Raw genomic sequence first — 26750 nt, 5'->3', positions numbered from 1 at the left:
GAACATACAACACTACAACACAGTACAGGCCCTTCAGCCCACAATGTTGCACCAATCTTTTAATGTGCTCTAGTATATAATCCATCCCTCCCACATAGCCTCCATTTTTCTATTATCCATGTGCCTACCTTAGAGTCTAATGTATCTGCTTTAATCACCACACCTGGCAGTACATTCCATGCACCCACCACTCTCCATGTAAAAAAACCTTACCTCTGATATCGTCCCTATACTTTTCTCCAATCACTTTGAAATTTTGCACCCCTGTATTAGCCATTTCTGCCCTGGGAAAAAGTCTCTTGTTATCCATTCAATTTATGCCTTCATCTACCACTCTTTGTGTAAAAAAAACTACCTCTGATTGATATTAAGGAAAGTGACTAAATGAAAATGTCATGGAAATTGCATTAAGGACCAATTTAACAGAAGAAAGAAGGATTTAGTCAGGGAATTCAGGAATGTTGGGCCATGAACACCTATGATCATGGGAATGATTCAGTGGCTAGCAATGGCAGATACAAAGGTAGTGAGTGGATTGTGACACTGTGGAGAATTTGAAAACTGAGTTGTTGCTTTGCTTTTGGAAGTCATTGAAGGTCAACAGGACAATGGGGACGACTGGGCATGCCAGGTAAACAAGAGCTCTCCCTGACCCCAAGAGTCCACAGACTGAATCAAGGAAGTATTGAAAACACCAAATCCAGAGCTTGTGAAGAAGTGCTTGATAAGGAGAAGGGTGTGTTTGTTAGGAGGGGTGGAAGAAGTGTAGAATGGAAATGAATAAGGAAAAATAGGAGGTCTTGGGCAGATCTGTTAGCAGTTCATCTTCAGATTTGGGTTTATTTATTACATATGCTATACATCAAAACATACAGTGAAATGCTTCATCTGTACTAACAACTAGTACACCCAAGGTTGTACTGGGATGATGATGATGATGACGTCGACTCAGGCCTGAGAGGCCAGTGTCGGGCATTTTCATGCCTTACAAGGCACGGAACGAAAGACTGTGTGATGTGCCACTCCTCACACAGATACTTCGCAGTATTTTTCTTTATTTTACGAGGTCGAGTTGTGAGCTCAACACGCAACCCGGCACGGATGGGGGATTTAACCCGGGAATCTCCATTCCAGAGTCCGGCACTGATGTCACTGCGCCACCAGCCGATCTGGGGGTAGCCTGCAACCATTGCTACACGTTCTGACACCAACATAGCATACCCACAATGCTTGGCAGAACATACCAAGTAACAAAGCAACAACAGCAAAACAAACCCCATTCTTCCTTCTCACCATTCATCCATGAACGTACGCAATCTTCCAAACCCAGGTCTTCAGCCTCCTGTCTTCAGCAGTGTGGTAAACTATGTAAACCTGTCTGGACATGCCCCTCTGCTGACTGCTCCTGTGGCTCCTCCCACAGACCCCTGTATAAAGGCGATTGGAGGCATTGCTCCTCCCTCAGTCTCCAAGATGTCATGGTCCCTTTTGCTGCTAATAAAAGCCTATCGTTCACCTCCCGTCTCTGAGAGTTATTGACGGTGCATCAAGTAGACTCAGACTTGCAGACATTGGGCTTCTGGATTCCCCAGCAGACTCACAGAGATTCACAGACTTGGGACTCCAGTAAATGGGCCTCTCTTCTGGACTTCTGATCGATATTTGAGCTTTGATCATTGACCTTGTGTTAAAATATTGCAGCAAGGGCTTTCATATGTGGTAATTTTATTCCCTGGAATGGGTTAATGTTTATAATCAGTTTGAGAAATTCATCATAAACACTGGCCCTTCTAAAGAAGATGGCAGAAGATGAAGAAATCTGGAAGATCCACAAACACGAGAAAATCTGCAGATGCTGGAAATCTAAGCGACACACAGAAAATCCTTGAGGCAGCATCTATGGAAAAGAATAAACAGTTGACATTTCAGGTCGAGACCTGAAATATGACCTCTTAAATCCAGAAGATAGAATTTTCTGCAGTTCCTGCAAAACCTAACCATTGTATCAATGTACATTCCTCACTACAGCAGTGTGTAGGAAGCCAGATGTGAAGGGAAGCAAATGTTACTTGAACATTAGAGTGTTGGACATCATATTGAGCCAGGGTCAACATTCCTTGGTCCTTATGGACAATGTAAAGTTCATCCCATCTCTCTCATTAATGTTAGGCTCATTTAACCAATCCTCTGGCAATAAAACTAAATGTTTAGCTTAAAATATCTTAACAAACAACTCAGTTCTTGGAGGTATGATGGTCAGACAAGGAGCCACACCCATTCCTGCCTCCAGCAGAGACACAGTTACTAGGAGGACCACAGTTTATATTCTTTGCACTATTACATGGTGGAGTTAAAACTGCCCCATGATTCAAAATTTACTTTTAATGAAGATACAGCCATAATTTTTGATTTTTCACCATTCTAAGATATGCAGTTATAGTTTTTGCTGTGTTATAAATAGCCAGGGATGTGCTGGAATATGGGAGCTGTGAACATGACAATATTCCCACACAGATTTTTATTCTTTCTCTTTAATATTCTGCAAGCAGCTGTAACTCACTCTCAGTAGTGTATCTGCTCCTGAAAGCTGAAGACTCTGAAGTTGCATTTCAGACTGAACACGTCAGTGAAGTACAGTAAATTTTCTTGAGTCATGGACAAGTACAGCACAGAATCAGGCCCTTCTGTCCATCTAGTCAATGCTGAAACCATTTAAACTGCTTACTTCTATCGGCCTGCACCAAGACCATAGCCCTCCATAACCCTAACATCCATGTACCTATCCAAACTTTGCTCAAATGTTGAAATTGAGCTCACATGCACCACTTGTGCTGGCAGCTCACTCCACACTTTCATGACCTTCTGAGTGAAGAAGTTTTCCCTCATGTTTCTCTTAAACTTTTCGCTCTTCATTCTTACCCCATGACCTCTGGTGGTAGTCCCACCCAACCTCAGTGGAAAAAGCCTGCTTACACTTACCCTATTGATACCCTTCATAATTTTGTATACGTCTATCAAATCTCCACTCAATCTGCTACATTCTAAGGAATACAAAATCCTAACGTATTCAATTTTTCCATAAAACTTAGGTCCTCCAGATCCAGCAACATCCTGGTAAATTTTCGTTGCACGCTTTCAACCTATTTACATCTTTCCTGTAGGTTGGTAATCAAAACTGCACACAATGCTCCAAATTAGCCCTCAGCAACGTCTTATACAACTTCAACATAACATCTCATCTTCTGTACTCAATACTTTGATTTATAAAGGCCAAAGTGCCTGAGGTTTTCTTTATAACCTTATCTATCTGTGATGCCACTTTCAACAAATTATTGGCCTGTATTCCCAGATCCCTTTTGTTCTACCACACTTTTCAGTGCCCTACCGTTCACTGTATAAGACCTACCCTAGTTAGTCCTACCAAAGTGCAACACCTTGTCTGCTTTAAGTTACATCTGCTATTTTTCTGCCCAGTTTTCCTGCCAATCCAAATCCCTCTGCAAGTCATGATTGTCTTCCTCGCTGTCCACTACATCCCCAATCTTGGTGTCATCCACAAATTTGCTGATCCAGTTAACCACATTATCATCCAGATGGTTGATATAGATGACAAACAACAATGGACCCAGCACTGATCCCTGTGGCACACCACTAGTCACAGGCCTCCAGTTAGAGAAGCAACCATCTACTCCCACTCTTTGACTTCTCCCACAAAACCAAAGTCTAATCCAATTTATTACCTCATCTTGAATGCCAAACGACTGAACCTTCTTGACCAACCTCCCATGCAGGACCTTGCCAAATGCCTTTCTAAAGTCCATGTAGACAACATCCACTGCCTTGCCTTCATTCACTTTCCTGGTAAGTTTCTCAAAAAATTATCCTTAAACAGACCATAGTCTATCCAAATATTTAGATATCCAGTCCCTTAGAATACCTTCCAATAACTTTCCCACAAGTGATGTCAGAAGTCCCATCCCATAATTTCTTGCTTTGTGTTCAGAGCTTTTCTTAAGCAGTGGAAAAACATTGGCTATCCACCAATTTCTGCACTTGCCTCCCATAGGGTCTGAGGGAAACACCTTGTCGGGCCCTGGGAATTTATCTACTCTGATTTGCCTCAGGACAGCAAACACCTTCTCCTCTGTAATCCATGAAGTTGATGCTGCTTTGCCTCACTTCTGTAGACTCTGATTAGTAAAGATCTAAGATTAGTAAATCTTAGTAAATACAGATGCCAAAAATGTATTTAAGATCTTCCCCATCTCTTTTGGCTCACATGTGGATTACCATTCTGATCTTCCAGAACAGCAATTTTGTCCCTTGCAATCCTTTTGCTCTTAACATATCTGTAGAATCCCTTAAGATTCTCCTTCACCTTGTCTGCTAGAACAAACTCGTGCCTTCTTTTAGCCCTCCTGATTTATTTCTTCAGTTTTCTCTTGCATTTCTTATACTCCATAAGCACCTCATACTGGGAACTTGGGCAATGTCTCACTCTGGGTTATCGATCCATTTCCCCTCAAATGTGTGTGTGTGTGTGTGTGTGTGTGTGTGTGTGTGTGTGTGTGTGTGTGTGTGTGTGTGTGTGTGTGTGTGTGTGTGTGTGTGTGTGTGTGTGTGTGTGTGTGTGTGTGTGTGTGTGTGTGTGTGTGTGTGTGTGTGTGATACAGAATGGAAACAGCTCTTTTGGCCCATCTCATCCATGCTGACTAAAGTGCTTGCCTAATCTAGGCCATTTGCCTGTGTTTGACCATTGTCCCTCTATACCTTTCCTATCCATGTATCCACCTTCTAAGCATTGCAATTGCTTAATTGAAATTGAAGGGCAGTGTGGTAGTGTAGCAGTTAGCGCATTGCTTTACAGTCTGTAAGGAATTTGTATATTCTCCTTAAGCCCTCATAGGTTTTCTCCATGTGCTCCAGTTTCCTCCCACATTCCAAACATGTATGGGTTAGGGTTAGTAAGCTGTGGGCATGTTATCTTGACGCCAGACTGTGTTGGTTGTTAATGCAAAGGATATATTTTACTATATGTTTCGACATACATGTGACAAATGAAGCTAATATGTATCTACCTCTACCACTTCCTTTGACATCTCATTCCACATACCCAGCTGTGTGAAATGTTGCCTCATATGAAAGAGTCTCTTAGGTGAAACTTTATTGAACGTCATTCAAATAATATCCATCTATGCCATTGGATACCATCGCAAAAAATCACCTACATTTAGTAGACATGAGTTATGGGTTATAATCACCATACAGTATTTCCTTTGCTTTCTCACTGTCCTGTTGTGGTTTCATCTTGTAAGAGGCTATTAAAAATAAAATGCTGCAGATATTGCAAATCTGAAGTAAACACAAGAACATTCCAGAAACACACCAGCAGTCAGGTGAGACAGAAAACACAATTAATGATGAAGTTAATTGATTAGTTTCAGATCTATAAAGTATTAAAGTTAATGTGGAAAAAGACAGGTCAGAAAATCTAGGCTCAACTAACACATAAAGTAAGCTGAATTTATGAGTTAAGTAATATCAATTTTCACTTTGAGTTTTCAATGAGCTGTTTAGTCTGTGGAGATTGGACTAGAGGACTGCTATAGCTTATAGGCAAAATCAGTAATTGAAAGAATATTTCAGTCTGCAATTGTGTCGTTTCTGTACTCTAATCAAAATGAAAACAAAGAAAATAGAAGGAATTTAAGAATGAAATATGTTAAAAATATGCACTTAAAGCTTCAGATAAGAAGCATTTACAAAGCTGAACTTATACTCAGTGGTCACTTTATTAGGTACACCTGTACACCTGTATCTAACCAGTCAATCACGTGGCTGCAACTCAATTCATAAAAGCATGCAAACATGGTTAAGATGTTCAGTTGTTGTTCAGACCAAACAATAGAATGTGAAAGAAATGTGATCTAAATGACTTTGATCTTGGATTGATTGCTGGTGCCAGATAGGGTGGTTTGAGTATCTCAGAAACTGATGATCTCCTGGGATTTTCATGAACATCAGTCTTTAGAGATTACAGAGAATGGTGTGCAAAACAGAAATCAGCCAGTGAGAAGCAGTTCTGTAGGCAAGAATGCCTTATTAATGAGAGAGGTTAGAGGAGAATAGCCATACTGGTTCAAGCTGACAGGGAGGTGACAGTAACTCAAATAACCACATGAAACAACAGTCGTGTGCAGAAAAGCATCTCTGAATGCACAACATATTGAATCTTGAAGTGGATGGTCTACAGCAGCAGAAAGCCATGAACATACACTCACTGGCCACTTGATGATGTACCTCATTATGTGACCACTGAGTGTATTGGAGAGTCCTTCTTATTGTGTAATGATTTTATCTGTGTGAAAAAAACCAAGCTTTTTACTGTAGCTTGGTACACATGACAGTAATAAACCAACTCCAATTCCATTTCTAAAAGTTGGATATGTGAAGAGAACACCACACTCTAAGAACAGTTGCTTTTATTTAGAGTTACTTAATATTAAAATATTTAATTGGTGACTCATCACATCTCCTGATTAAACAATAGTGACTCATTATTAATGATAATTAAATCCGGAACTCCTAGTGGGAGCAATGAAGCAATAGTGGTAAGAGCTGATTTATAAAGTGGCTTTAAAGAAATCAAAATTTACATACAGCATTAGACATTAGACATAGGAGCTGGATTAGGTCATTTATGGCTGCTTTATTATCCCTCTCAACCCCATTCATTTGTCTTCTCCCTGTAACCTTTGAAATTTTACTAAATAAGAACCTATCAACTTTCGTTTTAAATATATCAAATGATTTTTTCCCCCCACAGCTGTCTGTCGAAATGAGTTCCACAAATTCACCACCCTCTGGTTAATGAGATTCTTCTACATCCCTGTGCTAAAAGGATATCCTTGTATTCTGAGATTGTGCCCTCCTGTTCTAGAATATTCCATTATAAGAAACATCCTCTCCATGTCCACTCTATCTAGGCTTTACAATATTCACTAGGTTGTAATGAGATTCCCCCCTTACTCTTCTAAACTTCAGTGAGTACAGGCCCACAGTCATCAAATGCTCCTTATACATTAACCCTTTCATTCAAGGGATCCTTCTCGCAAGCCCTCTCCAATGCCAAGCACATTGTTTCTTAGATAAGGGGCCCAAGACTGTTCGCAATGTTTCAAAAGTGGTCTGACCAATGCCTTCTAAAGCTTCAGCCTTACATCATTTATATTGTATTCTAATCCTTTTGAAATGAATACTAACATTGAATTTGCCTTCCTTACTACCAACTTTTAGACCAGGCAACTCAGATCAACTGCCGTTGGACTTGTATTCATTGGTCATCCCTAATTTCCCCTCAGAAAATATTGGCCTGTTTTATCGGACTGCAGTAATACATATCATGTGCTTACTGTTACTCCAGGTGCTCTGGTTTCCTCCCACATTGCAAAACCATATGGGTTAGTAGGATTAGTGAGTTGTGGGCATGTCATGTTGGTGCCAGAAGCATGCCGACATTTGTGGGCTGCCCCCAGCACAGCCTCTGACTCTGTTGGTCATTGATGCAAATGATGCTTTTCACTGTATTTTTAATGTACATGTGACAAATAAACCTTAGTTTTAATTACTGTCCAATGAGTACTGTATGTAGGAGATGGAGTGAGAGTGACTGCTCGTGACACCAATGCAGCTTTTGACCGTGTGGCAGTAAACAGCCCTGGTAAATGAAGTTAGATGGCGGTGCTTGTTGGAAATTCATCAGCCCCATCCCAGGACATTACTGCTGGAGGTCTTAGTGGCAATATCCCAATATATCACAAGTCCTTCATTGTCAATGCATCTAAATCTTGGAACTCCCTACTAACAGGACAGCAGGGGTATTCTCACCAGAAGACTGCAGTGGTTCAAACAGGTGGCTACCTTCACAAATTCAATGAGCTTTGGACAAAATTGCTGACTTTGTCAGTCACACTTAGATCCCAAAGACAAAAGTTAAATAAAGAGCTCTATCAAATGAGCATCAGTAAGTCTCTGGGGCCCAGTACAAAGCAACTCATCACAATCCACTGAAGGAGCACATCTTACACAGCTCAACATTAAGTTCAAGTTTATTACCATCTGGCTGTACAATCAAATGAAACAATGTTTCTCTAAACCACAATCACCCACAAAACATATATCACACACAACACATAAAACAAAATATTACATCAAATACATTAATAAAATATAATTCAAAGTGCATGTAGTGTGAAGTACAGGTAAACAGTAAACAGCTCGCTGTCCTATTGATGGGACCTCAGTGATGTTACACTATTCATTAGTCTCACAGCCTGAGGCAAGAAACTGTTACCCAGTCTGGCAGTCCAAGTCCTGAAGCTACTGTACAGGTTTCTCCCGCTATCTGAAAGTAGAGCATTCCTATGAAACTTCTCATAAGCCGAAATGGCATACAGTGAAGAAGCAATTACCATTAATTTGTATGGGAAAATTTTTTGAGCAGTCCCAGACCCAAAAATAACCTACCAAATCATACCAAAATAGCACATAAAACCTAAAATAACACCAACATATAGTAAAATCAGGAATGATATGATAAATACACAGCCTATATAAAGTAGAAATAATGTATGCACAGTGTAGTTTCACTTACCAGAATTGGGAAGATTTTTGTAGAAAAAAAAATCGACACGTACACGCATGCGCACACACCTGCCCATGCAAGGTTTTATGGTCATGGTAGTCTTTCTCAGGGTAAACACAAGTTTAAAGTAGGCGCCTTTTATCATAAAAGCGAAAATCCTCTTTGGATTTCTTTCAGTTAGGGAAAACAGGTACAAATGTAGGTCTTTCGTAAAAGCAAAGTGGCGTAAAGTGAACTTTCGTAAAGTGGGGTCACCTGTACCTCCTTCCTGATGGTAGTGGGTCAAAGAGATTGTGTAAAGTCTCTAAAGGATTGGTGGTAGGAGTCCTCAACAATGCTTTTGGACCCTTTGTTTGCAAAGTTCCAGGTAAATGTCACAAGTAGGGGAAAGGGAGACCCCGATGATCCTCTTGACAGTTCTTATTATCCTTTAGTGGGTCTGGTGATCCAACGACTTGCATCTTCTGTACCACACATTGATGCAGCCAGATAGGACAGTCTTGATGGTGCTCCTGCAGAAAGTTGTTCGAATGAAGCATCAGGTTACTTTGACCAATAATGTGTAGAGTATGTTTTTATTAAAGCCTTGGTTAAGTTCTAGCTAGGTTGTAGATTCTGACTTGCATAATTGTGACAGACTATAACCTGGATCAATTTCATGTGCATAGGGACAACTTTACCTGGTATAATTGTGCTAATGCTAACTGCTGAGTAAAATTGGACCAACTTGATGAGGTACTTCAAATGTAATTTTGCGTAATTTTGCTCTGTGCACATGACATTGGCTGTAGAGCTAACAATGCTGTAGGTCACATCCAGAACATTTACTCCTTCTTTGGAGCTTTTGACTGAACCATTGAAAGAAGTAAAGAAAGGTGAGCTTTATTTGTCATATGAATAGGATGGTAAAGAAAGGATATATCTTGCTTCCCTTCATTGTTTGAAGTGTTGGTTGTCCACCATATCCAACAGGAAACCTATGTGGGGGAGGTTTTAAAATGGAAAAACTGTTGCAATGGGGCAGTTCCACCCCCTTGGCTTGGAAGGCCAGGTACAGGGGTACAGGTGGTCAGCACAAGTGGGGTGTTCCTTCGTTGCAGTGGCTAACCATGACTTCATCTGTGCCTTGTCATCCCCCTTGCTCTCCACAAAATGTTGCAGACCTGCCTTCTTGGCTGCTGGATCTCAATGTTGATCTCAGCAGCCCTGTCTACCAAAACTGACTTCATATGCTAGAACAGGCATATCCCTATCTCACGGGAGTATGAGACCTGTCAGCTACCCTCACCTAGTTTAGACCACCTGTCGAAGCGGTGTACCAGGCTGTGGCCACTGTCACATGTAAACAGCTACTTAGAACCGCAGGTGAGATTTGACTGTCCAGTGGAGAACAAAGGTGAGTGAGCTGCCCCAGAATTAGCAGAGTTCCATCACTAGAGGTGCTACCCTTTCCCCATACAACCTATTGTTTGAAGTATTGTGTCTAAAAGTTCAGAGGACTTGTTGCAACTGTATAAATGTTAATAAGGCCATACTTGGAGTATTGTGTGCAAAGTTAAATTGCAGTTGTGGTCGCCCCACTACAGGAAAGATGGCGTATAGCGTGTATTAAGGTTCACCTAGATGTTGGCTCAATCAAAGTACATTGGCTAAAATGAGAAGCTAAGGGGAGACCTGGTTAAAGCATAAATAAAGATAGGAGATTTAAAGGCTAGATTTATTTGTCATATGTACATTGAAACGTACAGGGAAATACATCATTTGCTTCAATGACCAACACAGTCCAAGGACAGCCCACATTGTTGCCGGTGTTGACATAGCATTCCCACAACTTACTAACTCTCACCTGTACATCTCTGCTATGTGGGAGGAAACTGGAGTACGTGGAGGAACCTCACACAGTCACGGAAAAAATGTACAGACTCCTTACAGACAGCAGTGGGAAATGAACCCCTATCTTACAGCTGGTGCTATAAAGCTAGCCACTACAGTACTGTGCTACCTTTGTTCAACATACACACAATGAATCTGGCAGCACTGGTATTATAAATGCAAACACGAGAAATCTGCAGATATAACCATATAACAATTACAGCACGGAAACAGGCCATCTCAGCCCTTCTAGTCTGTGCCGAACACTTACTCTCACCTAGTCCCACCTACCTGCACTCAGCCAATAATAATCCATTCCTTTCCTGTCCATATACCTATCCAATTTTTTTTAGATGACAAAATCAAACCTGCCTCTACCACTTCTACTGGAAGCTTGTTCCACACAGCTACCACTCTCTGAGTAAAGAAGTTCCTCCTCGTGTTACCCCTAAACTTTTGCCCCTTAATGCTGGAAAATTAGCAGGACCTCCCAGTGGCCACACATTTTAATTCCACGTCCCATTCCCATTCTGATATGTCTATCCATGGCCTCCTCTACTGTCAAGATGAAGCCACACTCAGGTTGAAGGAACAACACCTGATATTTCGTCTGGGTAGCCTCTAACCTGATGGCATTAACATTGATTTCTCTAACTTCTGTTAATGTCCCTCCTCCCCTTCTTACCCCATCCCTTATTTATTTATTCCCTCCCTTTTTTGCTCTCTCTGCCCCTCTCACAATCACTCCTTGCCTGTTCTCCATCTCCCTCTGATGCTCCCCTCCCCCTTTCTTTCTCTCTAAGTCTCCCGTCCCATGATCCTTCCCCTTCTCCAGCTGTGTATCCCTTTTGCCAATCAACTTTCCAGCTCTTAGCTTCACCCCTCCCCCTCCTGTCTTCTCCTATCATTTCGGATTTCCCCTCCCCCTCCCACTTCCGTATCTCTTACTATCTTTTCTTTCAGTTAGTCCTGATGAAGGGTCTCAGCCCGAAACGTCTACTGTACTTCTTCCTATAGATGCTGCCAGGCCTGTTGTGTTCCACCAGCATCTTGTGTGTGTTGCTGGTATTATAAATGACAAGTCAGATAAATGGTCTCCAATCTGACACCATTGACTTGCACATGCTGGTTCAATTTTCAGTCTTCAGTCCACTTGAAGCCTCCCCACCATCACTAGCTGGAGCCTATTTATATGGTTTGCATCAGAGTTCCAAGTTCAAGTTTAATTATCATTCAATCACACACATGAATACAGCCAAACGAAACAGCGTTCCTCTGGCACCAATGTACAAAACACACTACCAGCATTCACATGCAGCACATGGCACATATAACATATTAATTATGATAGCAGAAATATTATAAAATAATATTTTAAAAGTAATCATATAGCCCAAGTCCCTGAGTGTCTTGGCCTGTAGATTGATGGCGCATGGATGTTGTTCTGGAGCTACACTTCTGCAAGAAAAAGCTTGCAGCAGTTCCTCATCTTACACTAGTGCAGCTGCAGATGAAGGCGACCCAGCTTGTCTTCCTGGGAGTGAACACTGGAGGGCAGCACTGTCAAGAGGGACGAGCCCCCAGGCCATTGCAGAATCCACTGGCATGCAGCCAGCTCTGGTATATCCTTGTGAAGATCAGAATTGCCCAGCGTGACCTTCACCTTCAGTAACCTGTACGACACAACAGTGTGCTGCCACTTGTTGTGAAGCACCTGGTCATGCATATCATCCCGTACACAATGTGATCCCTTCCCCTGTGATACTTTTTGCTCCAAAGAATTCTGCTATGCAGCTGTTCAGTAGTGGTGTAGGGAGAGCTCATGTTAGGCCTGGCATGTTTTCCCACTGACCTGCACAGCACAGGAACAGGCCCTTCAGCCCACAATGTTGTACCAATCCAATTGAATTAATAATCAAATGGGTACCCTAACTAATCCCCTCTGCCTACAGAAGTCCATATCCTTCCATTTTCCTGACATTCATGTACCATTCTAAATGTCTCTTTCTGCTTCTACAAGGCAGTGCATTCCAGGCACCCTCCATTCTCTGTGCAAAAAACATGCCTCTTACATCTCCTTTTCCATTGGCCCTGCATCCAAGCCATTGTTGAATTGTTTGTAACATGCTTCTGATCAACATTGCGATTTTTCTGTGGAGGATGTAACTGGGTGTTAGCATCACATACAGCTTATATTTAGTGTCATCGCAAAGAGAGGGATATGACATGGAAACAGACTCTACAGCTCACAGAGTCCAACCAACCACACATTTACTCAATCCCCACAATCTCTTTTCACAGATTCCACCACTCACCTACATTAGGGGCAATTTAAAGTGTGCAGTCATAGGGTACCATCATATAATGCAGGGTTTAGCACAAAGTTATTACAGCTCGAGCTTTCTGAAATTCAGACTTCAATTCTGGCATTGTCTGTAAGGAGTCTTTACATTCTTCTCATGAGTGTTCTGGTTTCCTCCCACATTCCAAAAATACACCAGTTAGTAGGCTAATTGGTCATTGTAAATTGTCCTGTGATTAGGCCTGAGTTAAAATAGATGGGTTGCTGGGCGGTGTGACTCATTGGGCCAGAAGGGCCTGTTCCACATGATATCACTAAATAAATAACTAAATAATGAGGAACCCATCAGTCTACATGTCTTTGAGACATGGTACAGAACCAGAGCGCTCCAGATGAACTCCATGTGGTCAGAAGTAGAAGGTGCAAATTTTGCCAAAAGGAGCTAAATCCAATTTCCACTGAAAGTGAGAACACTCTTCAAGCCCTGAGTGAGCCTCTACATCTCAGTCAGTTAGCTCCACATTTCAGTTCCTTTGTTTCAGACTGACATGCATGAATGACTTTCCACTATACGAAGTGTGTGTGAGATTTTACATGTTCAGACTTTCTCATTATTTATCCTCTTTGGGCTGGGTGAGAACAAACAACATGAGCAATTTCATTTAGATACATTTGTAATAAAATGGAAAGTCGCAATTTGTTTTAAAATCTCAAAATAAAAACTACTTTGTTTAACCAAGTGTGTTCCATATAGACAAACTACCAAAATAACACATCATAAGTGAAACTTTATCTGAGGCTTGTAGATTTGTCAACATTATAGTTACCGAAGAACTTCCATAAGGCATCTGATGAATCGTAGTCTATAAATACACTCAGTGGCCACTTAGTCAGGTACACCTGTACACCTGCTCCCTAAATCAAATATCTAATCAGCCAATCATGTGGCAGCAAGTCACTGCATAAAAGCATGCAGATATGGTCAAGAGATTGAGTTGTTGTTCAGACCAAGAATGGCAAAGAAATGTGATCTAAATGACTTTGACTGTGGAATGACTGTTGGTGCCAGACAGGGTGGTTTGAGTATCTCAGAAACTGCCGATCTCCTGGGATTTTTACGCACAACAGTCTCTAAAGTTTACAGAGAAAGGTACAAAAAACAAAACAAATCCAGTGAGCAGTTCTGTGGATGAAAAAGTCTTGTTAATGTGAGACATCAGTAGAGGAGAATGGCCAGGCTAGTTCAAGCCGACAGAAGGTGATAGGAACTCAAGTAACAACAGTGGTGTGCAGAAGAGCATCTCTGATGGACAACATATAAAACCTTGAAGTGGATGAGCTACAGGAGGTACCTAATCAAGTGGCTACTGAGTGTATATGTAGGGCAAAATTTCTTCCCAGCTGAGATATTCTAGAATGAGTGTACTGTTATTTAGTTGCATCAGATGAAACATAATCTGGTATAAAGTCTGTAGTGTAAATGGGGCTGAAATTAACAGAAAGCTTATTGACATGAATTAATTTTTTAAAATGTCTGTTCCCTAAATCTTAGTACTGGGTCAGTGTTGACAATACAAGTTCAAGTTCAAGTTGCTTTTATTGTCATTTCAACCATAACTGCTGGTACAGTACACAGCAAAAACAAAACAACTCTCCTCCAGGACCATGGTGCTACCTGAAACAACACAAAACTACATTAGACTTCAGACCTACACGGGACTACATAAGTGCACAAAACAGTGCAAGACAGTACAATGATTAATAAACAAGACAATAGGCACAGTAAAGGACAAATTACAATATAATAATAAATGATGCAGATGTAATGTAAATGTAAACAATGTAAACAATGTTTGAGCAGGATTTGAGAAAGAAATGAGCAAAAATTGCAAAGGGAGTGGAGTGGTGTTCAGTTGAGTGTGTGCATGTGTGAATTCAACACACACATCAATTTGACAAGCTTTAATCAGCAAAATCGTTCAAGTACGAGATAAATTTTCACCTTTGATATTCTTGCTATAAAGCTTAATGCACTGGAAATGTAAATCTATAATTTTGCATCAATCTATCTTGGAGAAGTCTCTCACTGAATGCCATAATTTACTTCTTCCAACATTCCTCCGTAAGAAAAACCAAATTCCTATCATTTATACCATTTCAAAGCACATATTAATTCTGTCCTTCAACTCAGTGATCATTGTTCATGAAAAATAACTAACTGGAAAATTACTTTACCAATGCTTTGTGCACTTTAAAGAACTGAATCATTCCTACTGCCGATTTATTTAACTGAATGTGCTAAATTCTAAAGTTTTCTATGAAAGCACTCGTCATTCTAAATTTTACCTAGTGCATCAATGCACTTGAAACTGCATAGATATTCCAAATATAGTTCTACAGAAGAGAATTATCTTGAAAGCACTGAGCCTTTAAAACAAAATGTCAAATATAACCTTTTTAGGACCATAATTGCAAGATTAATATAAAATACTGCATTACTGAAATGCAGTCAGAAGCAACTAAAGAGGAAAATATTTTAAAAAGGCAGTAATTATGTTATTTTATTTACTACATGAGGAAAACTGAAGCATTGTTTTAATAAATCAGAATGGATACATTAAGGGGTAATGGACTACCAAATTAAAATTTAAGCTAATTAAATAAGCTACAATCAGTCTCAATGCTGCTGTAACAAGCACCATAGACTTCTACCCAAATTAATGGAGCTTAAAAAATTAAAAATATTTCTAATCTCACTAAACACAGAACTCATTTATGAATGCACGTTGGTTCGCTAGCAATGCTCTTGAATGGAAAATCCTACAAAAATTAGTTGATATGACGCAGTCCATCATGGGTAAAGCCCTCCCCACAATTAAATATGTCTGCGTGGAGCATTGCCACAGGAAAGCAGCATCCATCATCAAGGACCCCACTACCCAGGCTATGCTCTCTTCTCACTACAGCCATCAGGAAGGAGGAACAGGAGCCTCAAGACTCGCACCATCAGGCTCTTGAACCAGTGAGATATCTTCTCTGAACTTTCCTCGCCCCATCACTGAACTGTTCCCACAACCTATGGACTCCATTTCAAGGACACTTCATCACATGTTCTCGATATTTATTGTTTATTTTTTAATTTTTATTATTAATTAATTTTTGTATTTGCACAGTTTGTTGTTTTTTGCACTTTGGTTGTTTGTCCATCCTGCTGGTGCAATCCTTCATTGATTCTATCATGGTTCTTGGACTTATTGAGTATTTCCACAACAACATGAATCACTTAGTTGGAAATGGTGACATATACAGTATGTACTTTGATAATAAATTTACTTTGAACTTTGAGGTCAACTGTTTTGTGGCTTGACTCTAGGGGCTGCTTTGAAATATGTTTTGGTAGGGAGTCAGTAAGTCTGGTGTTATGTTTAATAACAGTTGTTGAGGGAGTTTCATTTGGGCTGTTTCCCATGGTGGGAGAGTCTAGGATAAGAGGGCACAGCCTCAGGATCGAGGGGTGCTCTTTCAAAACAGAGATGTGGAGAAATTTCTTTAGCCAGAGGGTGGCGAATTTTTGGAATTTGTTGCCACATGCAGCTGTGGAGGCCAGGTCATTGGGTGCATTTAAGACAGAGACTGATAGATTCTTGATTGGACATGGCATCTAAGGTTATGGGGAGAAGGCTGAGAAATGGGGTTGAGGAGGAGAAAAAAAGGATCAGCCATGATTAAATGGCAGAGCAAACTCAATGGGCCAAATGGTCAAATTCTGTTCCTATGTCTTCTGGTCTTATGGTCTATGGTCTTCACCTTGCAGGTGATGTCTATGTACCATAAATGGATAAGAGCGCAACCTTATCAAGGTAAAATATTTGAGGGGAACCTGAAGGGGTACTTCTTCACTCAGTGAGGGGTGCAAATTTGGAACAAGCTGCCAACAGAATTGGTGGATGCTGTTCAATGGCAACATTTAAGAGAAGGTTGGATAAGTTCATGGATAGGAAGGGTATGGAGGGCTGCGTTCCAGATGCAGGTCAATTGGACTAGACAGAATAACGGTTCAGTAAGGACTAGATGGGTAAAGGGCCTGCTTCTGTACTGTACCACTCTATGACACAACTGGATATATAATTATATATTTTTATAATATAATTAGAATATAAGGGGATATGGAAGCTTTAGAGAGGATGTAGAGGAGGTCTACCAGGATGCTGCTTGGACTAGAGAGCATGTCTTATGAGGATAGGTTGAGTAAGCTAGGCTCTTCTCTTTGGAGTGAAAGAAAGATGAGAGGAGACTAGATAGAGGTTTAGATCAGGTGGATATCAGAGTGGAAATGATGGCTAATATGAAGGGGCAAATAACAGGGGGAATATCAGAGGTATATTTTTTCTTTACACAGGGAACAGGGTGGTAGTGGTGGAGGCAGCTACATTAGGCCTATGTAGAAGGGAAGGGTTGGATTGTCTCTGGAGTAGATTAAAACACTGGCACAACATTGTGGTTTGAATGGCTGTACTTTGCTGTAGTGTTCTATGTTCTACAGTGGACCAGTTTCCAGTAGCTGGCATCAATTCGGTGTAGAATACTGAATGACATCTCAATGTGCCTACCAGTTCACCCACACTATCATCCATATTCCAATTTGCCCAAAGATTTTCTCACTTTGGCATCCAAAGGGGAGATGGCTAAAGAGTAGATGAAAATGTATCAAATAGAAGAGATGCAGTGGGAAAGCTAGGAGATACAGAAGGGCAAGATGGCGCCAGTGAAGTATGTGACTAATGCCAATTACCTGTAGACAGTTCACAAAGCAACTACTTTAACTTCTTCTGATTTCAAATATGATTCTGCTAGTGAGCTGTGTGTGATTGGAACCTGTGATTTACATTTTGATGGTGTATTTTTGTGTCAATTGGGACACCTGGCACCTTGCTGTCTCCGAGGCAGCTTGGTGACATTAGGAGTGGAGTGTGCAGCTTGGAGATGGGACCTGAGACCATTGCTTCTCCCTGATTGAGGCGCTGAGCAAGGTTGAAGTCAATGAAGATGAGAGTGGAGGGCGAGGAGATGTTTGACACTGTCTGCCTGTGTTTGACCAGCCATCCTCTCCTTCTCGCTAGCTGCTGACAGAGGAAAGGATTTGGGTTCCATGTTGCAAGAATTGATTGGTGAATCTTGTGGCTGTGGTCTCATTTTGCGGGACTTTGGGGTTCATATTGCACGTATTTCTGAATTCTGATTACTCTTATTTTGCTGTTTTTGAGCAGTTTGATCAGAGCAATTGGTGCGGACTGTTACGCTTTGTTGGAGACTGTCTCTGGGCCCTGCAGTCGGCTAGTGGCGTGGCGCTGAACTGAATACTCCTGAACTCCTGGTTTGATGTTCATATTCTAGGTGTTATTCGCTCACCTTTTGCCATTTGCACAATTTGTTCTTTTATCACGCATTAAGTGTTTGATGTTTTCTTCGAACGGGTTCCATGGTGCTTCTTTGTTTTGGGGCTGCCTGTGGGAGGATGAATCTCAGAGTTGTATTCTGTATACATACTTTGATTCTTTGAATCAGAGATAAATAAAAAGATAAAAGAAGGACTTTGGGCAGAATGGATCAGAAATCTCAAGGAGTGAGCTGATGACACACGGAGGTGGTCCTATGTAACAAAAACACCAAAAAGTACCATAGGCAAAAATCCACCATAGTAACAATTGAAAGGAAAATTGAAATCTGACATGGAAAGAAACATTCTAAAATATGAAGAGTGGATTGATAATCCAATTTTTTAAAAGAAATGGGTATTTTGGATGAAACTTTTCCTTCAATTTCCTTTAGAGCTGTTTTCCCTGAATCTTGAATCTGTCAGTAAGATCCGCTTTATCCTCCATCACAAATCCTTTTCCAGTCAGTATGTGAAGTTCTGCCACATTTCCCATTTTCCCCTTCTTATGTCTCTCTTTCCAGGTCGGCCTGATGCAGATCTCAGCCCGAAACACTTCTCTGCCTCCATGTATGTTCCTCCAGTAGTTTATATTTTGGTTCAGATTCAAGCATCTACAGTCTCTTGTGTTTCCTGCATCTTGGCTTGACACTTTCATTTTCATCAGCTGCAGTGAAAATGAATACCTGTGAAATCAAAGGCAGAAGCCCAAAGACCCACACTCAATAATTCAGGAATCGCTTCTTCTCCGCCATTAGATTTCTGAATGGACCATGAACGCATAGACACTACCTCGTTATACCTCTTTTGGCACTATCTATTTATTTTTGTGATTTTGTAATTTATACGCTTCTACTTCTACTGCTGCAAAATAACAAATTTCATGCCATGTCAGTTTTAATAAACCTAATTCTGATCACGTGACTCTATCAGAAAGTCAAAGAGCAGCTGATGCAGGAAATCCAAAATAAATAATGTCTGAAGCTCTCATCAGTTGATAGGTTAATGGAGGGGGGTGGTTAAGTGAGAAACTAGATTGCTCCAATGAGAGCTATCATTGTGGCCTCGTCCTGTTAAATATGTTCCCTTTATCCTATCCATCCACTTATATACTTTCTGTAATTTACATGTACTGGTACTTGCTTTTTCCTTTTTCTCTCAGTTCTGGCAAAGGTTCTTCACTGTACAATTCATATTCTCAGTATTATTTATTTATATGTATTTCTTTGCTTTACTGTGAATGCCTACAAGAAAATGAATCTCAGGGTAATATATGGTAACATATACTGTACGTACTTTGATAATAAATTTACTTTGAGCTTTAAACATAAAGTCAAAATGCTACATACCAGTTGAGATTTCTAGCATTTCAGTTTTTTTTACCTTCCTGCCTGAGTTCTCGGCAAACTTGGTAGCTGTAGTTTTGATGCCTTCATCTGAGTCACTTCTATAAACTGTCAAATGTTGAGGTTGCAGCATCAATCCCTATGGTTCTGTACTCATCTCATGTTCACAGTGGGTAGCAACATTCACAGCAAATACATCTGCGGGAATTCTGGAAGGAAAGTTTATTATTCTGTAAGCCGCATTTGCTGCTACAAGTGATGAATCACAGGTAATATCTGCTTTGGCTTAATTGTCTTTCAAAGAGCCCATTAGCCCTCTAGTCTGAACACCCATATTATCAACATGAAACTGTGTCCTGCCCGTCTCACCTACAGAATACACATTGCTCATGTCTATCTGTGTTTCAGCTACTTTTGGTCTTTTGCATGACTAACAATTGAGCACATCTACAAGGAGTATTACAATGATAAGAGGCATTGATCAAGTAGACAACAAGAGACATTTTCCCAAGGCAGAAATGGCCAATACGCGGAGGCACAATTTTAAGGAGTTTGGAGCCCAGTCCATCACAAGTAAAGATCTAACCACCACCGAGCACATCTACAAGGAATGCTGCCAGCAAGAAGGTAGCATCCATCATCAAGGACATTAACCACCCAGGTCATGCTCTCTTTTCACTGCAGTCATAGGGAAGGAAGTGCAGGAGCCTCAGATACCACACCTCCAGGATCAGGAACAGTTATTACCCTTCAACCACCAGGCTCTTGAAACAGCATGGATAACTTCACTCAACTGAACACTGATAGACAATAGACAGTAGGTGCAGGAGTAGGCCATTCGGCCCTTCTAGCCAGCACCACCATTCACTGTGATCATGGCTGATCATACACAATCAGAACCCCGTTCCTGCCCTCTCCCCATATCCCTTGACCCCACTATCTATGAGCTCTAACTCTCTCTTGAATGCATCCAGAGACTTGGCCTCCAGTGCCTTCTGGGGCAGAGCATTCCACATATCCACCACTCTCTGGGTGAAAATTTTTTTCCGCATCTGTGTTCTAAATGGCCTACCCCTTATTCTTAAACTGTGGCCTCTAGTTCTGGACTCACCCATCAGCAGGAACATGCTTCCTGCCTCCAGCATGTCTAATCCCTTAATAATCTTATATGTTTCAATCAGACCCTCTCTCATCCTTCTAAATTCCAATGTATACAAGCCCAGTCGCTCCAATCTTTCAACATATGACAGTCCCGCCATTCCAGGAATTAACCTTGTGAACCTATGCTGCACTCCCTCAATAGCAAGAATGTCCTTCCTCAAATTTGGAGACCAAAACTGCACACAGTACTCCAGGTGGGGTCTCACCAGGGCCCTGTACAGCTGCAGAAGGACCTCTTTACTTCTATACTCAATTCCTCTTGTTATAAAGGCCAGCATGCCATTAGCTTTCTTCATTACCTGCTGTACCTGCATGCTTGCTTTCATTGACTGATGTACAAGAACACCTAGATCTCGTTCTACTTCCCCTTTTCCTAACTTGACTCCATTTAGATAGTAATCTGCCTTCCTGTTCTTGCCACCAAAGTGGATAACCTCACATTTATCCACGTTAAACTGCATTAAACTGATCTGATTTCACAACCTATAGGCTCAATTTCAAGGACTCTATAAATTCATGTTTATTTATTTACTTACTCACCTGTTCGTTTATTTATTGCTGTTTTGTATAGTATTTGCACTGTTTGTCTTCTTTTGCACATTGATTGTTTTGTAGTTTTTCATTGATTCTATTGTACTTCTTTGTACGTATTTTGGTAATAAATTTGCTTTGAACTTTGAATTTTTCACTGTGCTGAGGGTTTTATGTCACCATATCTGGTTGGAGTTAGCTGAAATGAACAAACACGTACAGTAAAGCTGCAATATTGACTTCTTTCCTTGTTATTTCCATTTGTCATGGTAAAACAGCCTTCCTTTTTTTTTTGCTCTTACTATCTCTTATTTCAGTTAGTCCTGACAAAGGGTCTCGGCCCGAAATGTCGACTGTACTTCTTCCTACAGATGCTGCCTGGCCTGCTGCATTCCACCAGTATTTTATGTGTGTTGCTTCCTTTCAAATATCAGATTTAATGAAACCAAACATAAACAAACTTTTTCTCTTCTCAGATGTTGCTGGATCAGCTGAGCATTCATGACACTGGGTTGGGTCAAGAATTCAATGACCAACTGGAAATGTTGTCAAACCTGCGATTAGTCACATTCTCAAATTCAAACCCCAAAATTTTAAAGATTAGTTTTATTTGTCACACATTTATTCAAACATCGAAACACTCAGACAAATACATCATTTGTGCCAACAGCCAATACAATCTGAGGATGTGCTAGGGGCAGCCCACAAGTAACACCATGCTTCCAGCACCCACATGCTCAATACTTACTAACCAGTACATCTTTGAAATGTGGGAGAAAACTAAAGCACCAGAGAAAACCCAGGTGATCATGGGGAGAACATTCAAACTCCTTACAGACAGCAGTGAGAATTGAACCCCAATTGCTGGCCTCTGACCTCTCTCATTAACAAGTCATTTTCACCCATTCACTGGGTGGTTTTTGATTTATGCACCATTCTCTGTAAACTCTAGAGACTGTTGTGTGTGTAAATCCTAGAGATCTGCAGTTTCTGAGATACTCAAACCACCCCATCTGATCATTCCATGGTCAAAGTCACTTAGATCACATTTTTTTCTCCCATTCTGATATTTGATCTGAACAACTACTGAACCTCTTGACCATGTCTCATGCTTTTATGCATTGAGTTGCTGTCACATGATTGACTGATTAGATATTTGTATTAATGAGCAGTTGTACATGTGTACCTAATAAAGTGGCCACTGAGTCTTCATTAGTTAGATAGAAGAGTATCAGGCTGTCTAAATGTTGAATGAGATGTTGTAGTAAATAGAAGTGTTTGAAGAATGTATTCCTTTAAGTATTTTCTGTTGAATAGTATACAAGTGTTCAAGTATTTTCACCTTCAACATTAGAACATAGAATATAGAAATTTACAGCACATTACAGGCCTTTCGGCCTACAATGTTGTACCAACCATGTAACCTACTCTAGAAATTGACTAGCTTTTCCCTGGTGCATAATCCTCTATTTTTCTAATCTCCATGTACCTATCTAAGAGGCTCTTAAAAGACCCTATTGTACCCGCTTGCATCACCATCACCAGTAGTGAATTCCACGCACCCACCACTCTCTGTGTGAAAAACCTACCCCTGACATCCCCTCAGTATCTATTTCTAAGTACCTTAAAACTATGTTCCTTCGTGTTAGCCATTTCAGTCCTGGGAAAAAGTCTCTGGCTATCCATACGATCAATGCCCCTCATCATCTTATACACTTCTATCAGGTCACCTCTCATCCCCAGTCACTCCAAGGAGAAAAGCACACACAAACTATTTTCATAAGGTACTCCCTCCAATCCAGGAAATATCCTTGTAAATCTCCTCCGCACTCTCTCTATAGTATCCACGTCCTTCCTGTAGTGAAGTGACCAGAACTGAACACAGGACTCCAAGTGGGGTCTGACCAAGGTCATCTATAGCTGTAACATTACCTCTTGGCTCATGAACTCAATCTCATGGCTGATGAATGCCAACACACCATATGCCTTCTTAACAACACTGCAGCAGCTTTGAGTGTCCTATGGACATGGACCCCAAGATCTCTCAGATCCTTCACACTGCCAAGAGCCTTAACATTTATATTATATTCTGTCTTCAAACTGGACCTACCAAAATTAACCACTTCACACTTATCTGGGTTGAAGTCCATCTGTCTCCTCTTAGCCCAGTTCTGCATCCTATTGATATCCAGCTATAACCTCTGACAACCCTCCAGACTACCTACAGCCACCTTTGCCTTCTGTTGCCAACCCAATTCTGGATCCACAAAGTAAGGTCTCCTTGGATCCCATGCCTCCTTACTTTCTGAAGGAGCCTGGCATGGGGAACCTTATCAAATGCCTTACTGAAATGCATATACACTATATCCACTGCTCTACCTTCATTAATGTGTTTTGTTACATCCTCAAATAATTTGATCAGGCTCATAAAGTATGATCTGCCCTTGACAAAGCCATGCTGATTATCCCTAATCAGATTAAGTCTCTTCAAATGCTCATAAGACCTGCCTCTTAGGATCTTGTCCAATAACTTGCCCACCACTGAAGTCAGACTCACTGGTCTATAATTTCTTGGGTTATCTCTACTCCCTTTCTTGAACAAGGGAACAACATTTGCAACCCTCCAGTCCTCTGGTACTTCTCCCATCCCTACCGATGCAAAAATCATTGCAAGAGGCTCAGCAATGTCCTCCCTCACTTCCCACAGTAGCTTAGGGTATATCTCATCCGGTCCCAGTGACTTATCTAGTTTAATGTTTTTCAAAAGCTCCAGCACACCCTTTTTCTTAATGTCTATAGGCTCAAGCATTTCAGTCTGCTGTAAGTCATTCCCACAATTGCCAAGGTCTTTTTCCCTGGTGAATACTAAAGCGAAGTATTCATTAAGTACCTCCACTACCTCCTCCAACTCCATGCACAGGTTTCCATTAATGCACCTGATTGGTCCTATTCTCACACGTTCAAGCTCTTCCTCTTCACATACTTGTAGAATGCCTTGGGGTTTTCCTGAATCCTGCTCGCCAAGGCCTTCTCATGGCCCCTTCTGGCTCTCCTAATTCCATTCTTAAGCTCCTTCCTAACAGCCTTGTAATTTTATAGAGCTCTAACAGTACATAGTTTCTTGAACCTTTTGTAAGCTTTTGTTTTCTTCTTAACTAGATTTTCTACATACTTTGTACACGATGGTTCTTTAACTCTACCATCCTTTCTCTGCCTCAATGGAGCATACCTATGCAGAACTCCATGGAAATGTTCCCTGAACATTTGCCACATATTTGCCATGCATTTCCCTGGGAACATCTGCTCCCAATTTATGCTCCCAAGTTCCTGCCTAATAGCATCATATTTCCCCCAACCACAATTTAATGTTTTCCCAAATTGTCTGCTCCTATCCCTCTCCAGTGCTATGGTGAAAGAGATAAATTTGTGGTCATTACTCTCCAAATATAAAATAACTACAGGCTCATTAAGCAGGTCTTCAGAATGTTGTGGAATTTAAATCAGGGACATTTCAAAGCTGCTATTAGCAATCTGATTAACATTATTAAAGGTGCATGGTGACATGATGGGATCCCTTAGTTTCTTACAAGACAATTCATTACATTAAGCTATTTTCTCAGTTGTGGGGAAGCTCCGACTAAATGAAGTTTATGACCTTTCTAATTACTAAAGCATGCACATTCACTGATCCATTACCCAATTAGATTAGTGTGTAATTTGATCATTCAATTGTAATTTTTATATTATAGGAAAGCACAGAGAGTAATAAAATATTTTGATTTGAGACCTAGTGACCATTCCATAAAATATGTGTTACATGTAGACAGTGAGGAAGAAATGTCATTGTTTAAAGATGTAACAGATTCAGATTCTGATTAATTTACTCATCAAAGCACACAGTGAAATGTATCATCTGTGTTAACACCAACACAACCTAAGGATATGCTTAGGGGGCAGCACTCTGGTGCCAACATAGATAGAGTCATAGAGTTATAGAAAACTACAGCATAGAAACAGACACTTTGGGCCATCTAGTCCATGCCAAACCATTTAAACTGCCTCATCCCTTCAACCTGCTCTGGGACACTGGGACCAGAGCCCTCCATACCTCTACCATCCATGTGTCTATCCAAACTTCTCTTAAATGTTGAAATCAAAATCACATCCACCGCTTGTGCTGGCAGCTCATTAGTTTACCCTCATGTTTCCCTTAAACACTTAACCTTTCACTCTTAACCCATGACCTCTAGTTGTAGTCTCACCCAGCCTCAGTGGAAAAAGCCTGATAGGTAAATGCAAGCTATACCTCTCATAATTTTGGATACCCCTTTCAAATCTTCTCTCAATCTTCTAAGTTTTAGAGAATAAAGTTCTAACCTATTCAATCTTTCATTATAATTCAGGTTCTCCAGTCCAGGCAGCAGCCTTGTAAATTTTCTCTGTACTCTTCCGAAGTTATATACATCTTTGCTGTGGGTAGGTGGCCAAAACTGCACAGAATACTCCAAATTAGGCCTCAGCAATGTCTTATACAATTTCAACATACTCCTATGGGAGTAGCAGTGTGGTGTTATTTACAGCAACCTCCGATTTACCCTTGTCTAATCACAAGACAACTTACAATGACCAATCAACCTACTAACCAGTATGTCATTGAACTGTGGGAGGAAACTACAGCACCCACACGTTCATGGGAGTACAAACGGGAATTGAACCTGGGCTGCTGGTACTGTTAGGTGTTGTGCTAACCACTACACTACCATGCCACCCGGTGCAGGTCGATGGAACTAGGCAGTTGAAATGGTTTGGCATGGATTAGATGGGCTAAGGGTGTGTTTCAGTACTGCAGTTTTCTATAGCTCAGTGACTCTAAGCTATGTTGGCACTGGAATGCTTGGCAATATTTGCAATGCTGCTCCCAGCATATGCTGAGGTTTTGTTAGTTGCTCATGCAAACAACACGTTTCACTGTGCATAGGAGATGCGTGGCATTCATAAACAGAAGAACAAAGCTATGGATCCAATACATAGTGGAATCATTCTTGTTACCTTCCTATTTGCAGGAAGTTTTCCAGAGATGATAGAATCTTGGCAACCACCAACAGAGTTTTCACTATCTCCAACAGACACATTTTTCAAACCTGTAGACTACCACTTTGGGATTTGACAAGTTTTATTCTCACCAGCATCTCCAACAGTTATTTTTTACAAACACTAATTTCCTTAGCTTCCTTATTTGCACTGGACCTTTGGTTCTCAGCATATCTGATAGATTGTAGCTTTCCATGAGATTTATTTTATACGTATATAAAGTTTTCTTACATATCAGATTATTTTTAAATCTCCTAATTTTGAAACAGTGAGTTCTAGTTCTAGATTCTGTCACAAGAGGATGAAACCACCCCACATTCACTCTGTCGAACTCCTCAAGGTTTTGTATGTTTTACTCACCGAGAATCT

The 26750-nt window shown here is 40.7% G+C and overlaps 1 long non-coding RNA gene across 1 annotated transcript; it reads right to left on the bottom strand.

Moving 5' to 3' along the window:
• Positions 1–14410: 14410 nt before the first annotated feature.
• On the bottom strand, positions 14411–21480 carry LOC140713999 (uncharacterized). Its single transcript, XR_012095806.1, has 4 exons — positions 21300–21480; positions 19636–19807; positions 18228–18323; positions 14411–14493 (listed from the first exon to the last, which is right to left on the bottom strand). It is a non-coding gene; the product is annotated as an uncharacterized lncRNA (long non-coding RNA).
• Positions 21481–26750: the final 5270 nt, after the last annotated feature.

This window comes from Hemitrygon akajei, chromosome 20, assembly GCF_048418815.1.
Source record: "Hemitrygon akajei chromosome 20, sHemAka1.3, whole genome shotgun sequence".
Taxonomy (NCBI): Eukaryota; Metazoa; Chordata; class Chondrichthyes; order Myliobatiformes; family Dasyatidae; genus Hemitrygon; species Hemitrygon akajei.
This window is presented reverse-complemented; position numbering and strand designations above follow the sequence as displayed.